This window comes from Nanorana parkeri, unplaced genomic scaffold (genome assembly GCF_000935625.1).
Source record: "Nanorana parkeri isolate BGI_ZX_2015 unplaced genomic scaffold, ASM93562v1 scaffold171, whole genome shotgun sequence".
Lineage (NCBI taxonomy): Eukaryota > Metazoa > Chordata > Amphibia > Anura > Dicroglossidae > Nanorana > Nanorana parkeri.
The window spans coordinates 1,729,492-1,739,421 of record NW_017306439.1 but is presented as its reverse complement, the minus strand read 5'-3'; the positions used below and the strand labels follow the sequence as shown (position 1 = coordinate 1,739,421).

Below are 9,930 nucleotides of genomic sequence, written 5' to 3'. Positions count from 1 at the left end.
CTGACCTCCGTCCTTCCCTTCAGTCTTATAACTGACCTCCGTCCTTCCCTTCAGTCTTATATCTGACCTCCGTCCTTCCCTTCAGGCTTATATCTGACCTCCGACCTTCACTTCAGTCTTGTATCTGACCTCCGTCCTTCCCTTCAGTCTTATATCTGACCTCCGTCCTTCCCTTTAGTCTTATATCTGACCTCCGTCCTTCACCTTCAGTCTTATATCTGACCTCCGTCCATCAGTCTTGCACACTTGTACTTGTACCGGCTCCTCTCCTCTTCCTCTATCACTGCACACTGGGAGCTTCTCACAATGTGCATTAGAAGCTGCAGCAGGTCAGATAGAGCTCCGCCTCATTTCCTGACTGGAGGACGTCCAGCATTATCTAGACTTATCTCCTCCCTTAGCCTGACTGTCGCTGGCCTGCCCCTTTCACCAAGGCATTCTGATATTTGCATAACTCCCCCTAAGAGCCAGCCCACTGCTTGCACCATCTCCTCCTAAGGGCCAGCCCACAGCTTCCATGAGGGCCCATGAGGGGTGTACTGAGACAGGGTGCTGTGATGTTTTCAGGAAGCCATGCACAGCACCCTACGTGCCCCTACCAACCAACCATGATCTGCCTGCATTGCATCGAGAAGCACAGAGACCAGCGATGAGGTCATTGGGTCTAAAGTAAGGTATGTAATGAATGAGGAGGGAACCAGGGAAGGAAAAATAGATTTCAGTAATTGGGTTTGGATTACTTTAGATGTATACGTGAATGCTTGTCTTCTTCCTTTCCTTTGAAGTGTGCTTGCACAATAATGATGCCAAAGATTTAGTGTTCATCGTGCCAAGCCAGGCACGCCCATCTTACCTGCATCTGTGGGTTAGACTATATCATAACTGCACAAGACAAACAGTTCAGCTTTAATCCTATGAAATCTACCGCTTTTAATTAAATAAAACTCGCTGATCCTGCCATGGAGGTCCTTCATCAGGCACTTCCCTTCAAAGAGTGACAACTGTCCCCCAATTGTTACATGAGCACCTATCTGAGGCTATACAACGTCCATGCCAACACACATCGAGCAGGCATGGTCAGTAGGGGCACCAGGGTGGGTGTCACTCTGTGCAGCCGCCGTGCATGCGTTATGACATCCGTGGTGTGACGTCATCATGCATGTGCTGTGATTTACTTCAATGCCAGCAGCCATTTTGGTGATGGACGCCAGCAAAGAGAGGAGGGGATATTGATCCGACGGGATCAGGTATGCAGGTATGCAACTGGGTCACCCCCTCTCTCTCTCTCGTTTCATGAGCAAGTGCCCGATTTTTAACAGGGGGTTACACCAAAAGGACTATCAGTCATTTTGGTGTCACCCGGTGCAGGCCGCACCCCCCTTGTGATGCCATTGGGCATGGTCCACCATTAACATTACAAGAACAAAAGTGATAGTTACAGGGGTTGGGACAAACCATATAACCCTGCCAGGGGTGCCTACCACTGCCAGCTCTTATTCATAAGGTTGAAATGTTTTTTGCTGTAATAAAAAAGTAGAAATTGCAACATGTTTGGTGGTTACCAATGATGCACTTAAAACTCCATGTCCATCTAAGACTAGAGTGACAACACTGCTGCTATTTCACTGCGGAGGCAACAGTGTTGTCACCTTATTAAAAACAGACCTACCGGCAGAATCAATGGGTGGGGAGAGGGCTGAGAAATAAAAAATTTCCCTTTTAACGTTCCACAACTTGGGTCCGGAGCCCCAGACTTTGCTATTCACTCAAGAGGCAAGACGCCACGTTTTCATAAGAACCAATACTAAAACGGGGGACTTTTCCTTTTTTAGTCTTCGTTAAACCTTGAAAAAGGAGTTAATCATTGGGTGTTAGCGAGATTTCGCATGTGCTTCCGACCGAGGAGCGCAGCGCCTGTGGGCGGAAGAGAGGAAGTTTCAAAACCCTCGTTATGCCCCAAAGTTCCAAACGTTGTAATTTAGAGTTTCCCCATCCAGCTGATCCAGGACATATATTAAACATCGTCTGCACAGCGTGCGAAGCGAACTTACAGCTAGTTCAGAGACAAATCTTCAATTAACTTGATTTAAAAACGGAAAACAAAATGTACAAAATAATTCCGTCCGCTCTGGTCGCCGCTTTTTTTTTCTTCGGTTGAACATATTTGTAAAAGCTTTACGTAACCCAACATGGTTCCCTGAGCCAACACTCCATCTGGTGGCCGCTGAAAAAAAAACAAATAGTTTCTTCAAACTGTGCACAGCTGCTGAACTTTGAGAGTTTCCGTCTGTTATGAATTATTAAAACGTAGATGTGTGAATGCCGCAGCGGGCAATTTAATTTTTTGCGTGCCGCGAATATGAGCTTAAAGCGGGTCTTCAACTCGGTCATAAGGGACGCTTATTACTCTCCCCCCTCCCGAAAATGCTAAATAAAACCTGTAGGTGGAATATTATTAGATAATATACAGTACTTGCCTGTCCCTGACTTCCTCGGTGCCTAGGCGAGGGTAACGTCATAACCCTTTCTGGCCAGATCTTGGAGATTGTTGAGTAGCCCAGAAGATGATCCTGCACTGTGCAAGATTTTGGGCTACCCGTCATTCAAAATGGTCTTGCCGGCAGGAGGATGACAAGTCCGGGAAAGGTAAGGATATTATCCATTCCATCCCCACGGGTACTTTTATGCTGGGGGAACAATGAATAAGCGAGCCTTGCCACTGAGTCCACTTTCAAGGGAAACGTTGAATAAATTCCTAAAATATGCATAGAGATACCGTTGTCTCCATCGGAAGCCCACGTGACAATGCAGTTGGGAGACCAGGGTAAAGCGTTGTGCCTGAACGAGGACCTCCATAGTGGCATCACCCGAGATTATTTTACGGAACATTGAAAAATATTGAAATTTAATTTTGAAATGTTATTAATATCTTAAAAGATTCCTGAAGGTGCTTGCATGTACGTTATATGGATAAAAGTTTGCAGACTCAACCATCTCAGATGGACCTCCATTGCTTTAACCATGGCTATTGATATGGAGTTGCTTCCGCCTCCATGGCCATTATTTTGGAGTTGCCCACCACCCCATGGACATTCACATGGACTTGCTCCCCCAATGGTCTTTAATATGAAGTTTCCCCCCTTTGTGGCTATAACATCCCCCACTTTTCTGCAAAGGCTTTCCATTAATATGGAGTTGCCCCTTCCACATGGCCTACAATATGGAGTTGGCCATCCTTTGCAGCTACAACAACCTCCACTCTCCTAGGAAGACTTTCCACAAGGTTTTGGAGGGTGCTTGTGGGAATTTGTCCAATTTGTGAGGTCAGGTAATGATGTTGGATGAGAAGACCTGGCTCACCATCGGAAGTACCAATTCACTCCAAAGGTGTGTAGGACACTTGAGTTCCTCCATATCAAACTGGTCAAATCATGTCTTTATGGAGCTGGCTTTGTACACAGGGGACAGTGGTGGTGGAACAGAAAAGGGTTTTCACCTAACTCTGACCACAAGGCTGGAAGACCACAAATGTCTACGATGTCTTTGTGTGATGGAGTATTACCAGAACCTTCACTGGAGACACCTGAACGCCATCATTTGGAGGGGAGACCAAATGAGAAGACCTGGCTCACAATCCAAATCATCCCAAAGGTGTTCAGTAGGGTTACGGTCAGGGCTCTGTGCAGGACACTCGAGTTCCTCCATACCATAGGTGATCTTCATGACTATTATCTCTGGATTTGCAGGCGCCATCCGAGGACATCACTGCAAGCACCATTGCTATTTCAAGCATCAATAGGTTCAGATTGCTGTATGGCGTGCAGGGGACACCTCTGTTCATTGTTTTTAGACTGCAGTATCCAGAAGGGGTGCCCCTAGCCATTTGGCCAGGGGGGGGGGGGTGATGCTGGTGGTGCACTGCACACAATCAGAGCAGCGGGAGGTGGGGTAGAGGAGACAGCGCCTCCAGACACGAGAGAGCAGGCTCTGCATCTCCCTGCACGGTTCTTAGAAACCTGGGACACAATGGCCAGCGTCCTGCCCACTGGTTGCCAGAATGGACAGAGTGCAGGCCAAAGCGTCCCAGGTTGCTAAGAGCCGAGCAGGGAGATGTGTATGGCCCGACACATCACTCCGCCTGGCTCTTATCCTGGGCTTCTCTGGCTGGAAAAGGGGCAGCAGGCATACCGCAAACATTGTGCAGGAGAGCGGCCATGCCGCTCTGCCTGCCGCCCTCCCACATGACCCTAAGAGATGCCGCCTAAAGCAACAACCTCAAGCTGCCTTATTAAAAAGGGACAGCCCCGGCAATATCAAAACACAGCATCCAGAGAAACCCCATACAAACAAAAATAGAATATACAATGTATTAACTCCAGGCCAACTGCTAAATACACAAATTGAATACATAAATGGGGATTGTATTATCTGCTGAAGGTTTTGAATTTCTGCCCATCTAGTGCCGAGATGTATACAGCTCTGCCTCATAGCATATCTAAATGGATGACACTACTTACAGTTGAGGACTACAATGGTGTCTTTGCCTGTGGGAATTTGTGCCCATTTGGGAGGTCAGGTACTGATGTTGGATGAGAAGACCTGGCTCACAATTGGGGTTCCAATTCATCCCAAAGGTGTTTGGCTGTCCAGCCTGCTGACTGGACAGTGAAAGAGCAGCAGCAGACTGATAAAGTAATCTCTCTGTTAATTTAGCAGCAAGTTCCTGCACGTATCACACAATACTGGCTTCCAATCCTGCTCCTCTGCCTCCTAGTCTTAGAGCTTTGGTGTATAGGAGATTGCAAAAGGCTGATTCCCAGTACAAATTCAGGCTCTTACATTTATTGCATTTAAAAAAAAAAAAAAATATTGATTTCTTTTTTTTTTTATAGCTTCCAGGAGTTTAGCTTCAAGTCAGTGACAATCCTTGTAACATTTACTTTCCTCGAGCTAGACACTCCAGCTGTTTGGCATGGCCTCGCTGCAGTTACATTTGTAATAAGAATCCACTTAAAAATCTATATAAACTGAAATGTTTCCAATAACAAACAATGGCGCTGCTAGGCAATTTCTCTGCGAGATGACTTCCTTTCTGATGCAGAATAAATCCTTTTACAAGCCCCTTAAAGGAAATCTAATATGAAACCGATGGAAAGGTTATACTGACATACATTCATCATTGGCCATCATTAAACAATGCAACAGACTCCAATTTTAAGTTTATATCTCAAACACACCTGCCATCATATCATGCGTAGAGGGGTTAAGTCCTCATTATGTTTCTTAAAGTGGATCTGTCAGAATCGTTACAATTTTAAGTAAGGATGCACTGATACCGGCTTTTCGGTATCGAGAACCAATATTTGTTTTTTGGTACTCGTCGATACCGAATACCAATACCGGAAGTCCCATTAAGGAAGCCAGGCGGCGTTTAAAGACTCGCCACCCGGCTTCCCGGTCAGCAATCATTTAGTGACGAGGAAGCATGGAGCCGGCTTTCTGCCTAATCTGGAAGCCGGGCGCTGTGTAATGACGCGTTGCCCGGCTTGCAGATTGGTCGAGAAGCTGGCCAAAGCGCTGCGGAAACTGTTGGCGCTATATAAATCCTGTATATTGATAATCAGGAAGCCGGGCAACACGTCATTAAATGGCGCCCGGCTTCCTGATTGGCTGGAAAGCAGGCTCCATGCTCCCTTGTCACCAGGGAGCATGAAGCCGGCTTTCTGGCCAAACAGAAAGCTGGGGGGAGTGTAATGACACGTTGCCTGGCTTCCTGACTGGCCGGCTACATGTTCCTTCATCACAAGGGACGAGGGAGCATGGAGAAAGCTTCCCAGCCAATCAGGAAGCTGGGCAGCGTGTAATGACTCGCTGCCCGGCTTCCAATTACCGAAATGGTATCGAGCTAGTCATCGGAGCATTTGGGCTAGTACGAATACTCGCGGAAATACTCTGCATCGGCACCGATACTAGTATCGCTATCGATGCATCCCTATTTTTTAGAATTCATCCCAAAGGTGTTCAGTAGGGTTGAGGTCAGGACCACTTGAGTTCCTCCAAACCAAACTGGTCACACCATGTCTTTATGGAGCTGGCTTTTTTACACAGGGGACAGTCATGGCGGAACAGAAAAGGGTCTAGATTTAGCAAATAGGTCAGAGCCTTCCATTGGATAATAGGTCTAGGTTCGATTGGATAACAGGTCTAGGCTCCATTGGATAACAGGTCTAGGTTCCATTGGATAACAGGTCTAGGTTCCATTGGATAACAGGTCTAGGTTCCATTGGATAACAGGTCTAGGTTCCATTGGATAACAGGTCTAGGTTCCATTGGATAACAGGTCTAGGTTCCATTGGATAACAGGTCTAGGTTCCATTGGATAACAGGTCTAGGTTCCATTGGATAACAGGTCTAGGTTCCATTGGATAACAGGTCTAGGTTCCATTGGATAACAGGTCTAGGTTCCATTGGATAACAGGTCTAGGTTCCATTGGATAACAGGTCTAGGTTCCATTGGATAACAGGTCTAGGTTCCATTGGATAACAGGTCTAGGTTCCATTGGATAACAGGTCTAGGCTCCATTGGATAACAGGTTAGCTGGCTTTTTTACACAGGGGACAGTCATGGCGGAACAGAAAAGGGTCTAGATTTAGCAAATAGGTCAGAGCCTTCCATTGGATAATAGGTCTAGGTTCGATTGGATAACAGGTCTAGGCTCCATTGGATAACAGGTCTAGGTTCCATTGGATAACAGGTCTAGGTTCCATTGGATAACAGGTCTAGGTTCCATTGGATAACATGTCTAGGTTCCATTGGATAACAGGTCTAGGCTCCATTTGATAATAGGTCTAGGTTCCATTGGATAACAGGTCTAGGCTCCATTAGATAACAGGTCTAGATTCCATTAGATAATAGGTCTAGGTTCCGTTTGATAATAGGTCTAGGTTCCATTGGATAACAGGTCTAGGTTCCATTGGATAACAGGTCTAGGTTCCATTGGATAACAGGTCTAGGCTCTGTTGGATAACAGGTCTAGGCTCTGTTGGATAACAGGTCTAGGTTCCATTGGATAACAGGTTGGCCTGATGTGAAACTGACTGTTAATACATTGTACAAATATAAGTGGAACCGTATTGTATGTAAAAATGGGGCCAAAACATCTCTTAACCGCCATTTGTTCAGCAGATATGCTAAGAGTTCAGCTGAGGCGCCTGCCAGTGAAGGAGGTGTACTAAGGGGTAACAATTTTTTTCAATTATTGACCTCAAAGTTGAACCCATTTGCTCGGTATGGATATGGCAATGTTAATTATTGAGTGCAGCGTCTGACAAATGAACAAATTCATTATTGTAACAGTCAGACGAAAGTCAGATCACATTTTTAAAAGTATTTGTGTGGCAATCCAAAAACATTGCGTCTTTCTTTCCCCTCAAAGAACCAGCAGAGTGTACAAATTATACACATGGACAGAGGATGATAACACAAGGCGTACTCCGAGACCTGCCAGGTGGATGCACAAGTTATGCTGGAGATCATTTATAAAAAGACAACTAATGCCCTCAGTCAGATGTTCCCCATCTTACTAAAGCTGAACTCCAGGATAAGCATTTATTGTCACCATGTGTTTTCTTCTCGAATCTCGGTGAGCTTTGTGTATATCTTCCAGATCTGTGCAGTAATCCAGTGTGAGACTCGGAGCTTCCTGTAATAATGACCGCTCACTGCTGCTCTCTCCTTGTGCAGGGTGACTGGTCTGGTCTCCTCCCCCTTCCTGTAATAAAGACCAGTCACTGCTGCTCTCTCCTCGTACAGGGTGACTGGTCTGGTCTCAGCTCTCTCCTGTAATAAAGACCGTTCACTGTTGCGCTCTCTTCTTGTGCAAGGTGACTTGTCTTGTCTGCACCCCCTCCTGTAATAAAGACCGGTCACGGCTGCTCTCTCTTCTTGTGCGGGGTGACTGGTCTTGTCTCTGCCCCCTCCTGTAATAAAGACCGCTCACTTCTGCTAACCTTGTGCAGAGTGACTGCTCTGGTCTCCGCCCCCTCCTGTAATAAAGATCGGTCACTGCTGCTCTCTCTTCTTATGGAGGGTGACTGGTCTTGTCCGCAACCCCTCCTGTAATAAAGACCGGTCACTGCTTTCTCTCCTTGTGCAGGATCACTGGTCTTGTCTCCACCCCCCCTGTAGTGGGTGAGGACTGCTGGGTTCTTCCCACAACTCTGCTCTCTGCACAGGCTACATGCAGCCCAGTGAGGACCTTACTGCTACTTTTACAAGGTAATGACTTGTAAAGGTATCCTGTGTCGCACTTTTATCAGTTACATTCTTCCCAGTTATCCGTGAAGACTACATAAGCAAATCCCTTTATGTTATGAAGAAAAGGGGTAGGGGGATACATTTAGGGAATGTTGCAGTCTAAAACTGTAACGCTCCTTTCCTACTCCACTAAGTCCATCGCCCCCACCGACCTACCCACCCACCCACTGCCATGTACCTTGCCATGGTCTCTTCTGGAAGTGGAGACTGGTGACCCAGCGTGGCAGGTCGTGTGACATCATCACTCCGCTGAAGTCACATGACCATGGATTAGGGTAAGTAGAAGGAGCTTTTCTATTAGGATTTAATTGGATTGGCTAGATTGGGGTTGGGAAGGGTGGGGTACTTCTGTCCGGAGATCAGATTTCCAGGGTGCTTCTACCTTTGCCTCCACTGTATCAGTAGAAGGAATTTTAAAGAGCAAACTTTAGGCCATTAACGGGCGCTCTGTTTGTTCTGAGTCCGTCTTATTAGCTTTCATAAAAAAATATTTTACTTTTCTTTTGCTATTTTTGGAATTAGTTGGCAAATCTGTCAGCAGGTCATTGTAATCTTTGGCCCATGTACCGGATCTCCACCGGCTTCACTGTTATAAGAAAGACTACAAGGAGTAAACACAGCGCACGCAGATTTAGATTTCTTCATTATTCTTTGCAGCTCTGCTTGTCTTTGCCCAACAAGTTCAGCTCTCGTACCTTTATACCCCTTACACTTCCATTTGGGCGGGTGCTGGCAGTGCACGTTACCAGGGTGTGTGTGTGTGATGGCTGTGCGCATTACTGAGGGGTGGGGTTTGTTGGTAATGAATGTAATCTGGGTTAGGTGTTACTTGGGGTGCAGGATACCTCTGTCTGGTGTCCCACCCAGCTCACTGACATCACTGGTTGCCAGGAGCTGGGCCAGAGGGTCCCGCTCTGCTCCTGACAACCAGTGACATCAATGAGCTGGGTGGGACTCAAGCCAGAGTGCCCCGCTCAGCTCCTGGCAACCAGTGACATCAATGAGCTAGGTGGGACTCCAGCCAGAGTGTCCCGCTCAGCTCCTGGCAACCAGTGACATCAGTGAGCTGGGTGGGACTCCAGCCAGAGTGTCCCGCTCAGCTCCTAGCAACCAGTGATGTCAGTGAGCTGGGTGGGACTCAAGCCAGAGTGTCCCGCTCAGCTCCTGGCAACCAGTGACATCAGTGAGCTGGGTGAGACTCCAGCCAGAGGGTCCCGCTCAGCTCCTGGCAACCAGTGACATCAGTGAGCTGGGTGGGAGGCCAGCCAGAGCGTCCGAGAATGCTAAGAGCTATTCTCAACCTGGGATGCTCTGGCTAGAAAAGGTGTTCCCGTGTCTATGTGACCCAATGGGGTGCCGCCCGAGGGAACCACCTCAGGCTGTCTCATTATAGGGATAGACCTGACATGCAGATCAAAAGGTCACAAAATAGTAAAAACAATGAAACAATACATGCAAGCAAACTGTAGGCAAATGTCAGTTTTTTACAGGATCAGCTCCATTTTGACAGCCGCTCCCAATGTGTAATACAAAGCAAGTAACAGCTGTCATTTTGGTCATTTTGACAGCTAGTAACTGCTCATAATAGTGGTGGGGGGAGCCGGGGCTGGGGG

General features: G+C 47.0%; 1 protein-coding gene across 1 annotated transcript in view; it reads right to left on the bottom strand.

Moving 5' to 3' along the window:
* Positions 1 to 9,930, bottom strand: part of OPHN1 (oligophrenin 1) — an 86,427-nt gene that overhangs the window by 11,273 nt on the left and 65,224 nt on the right. The window lies entirely within an intron of this gene.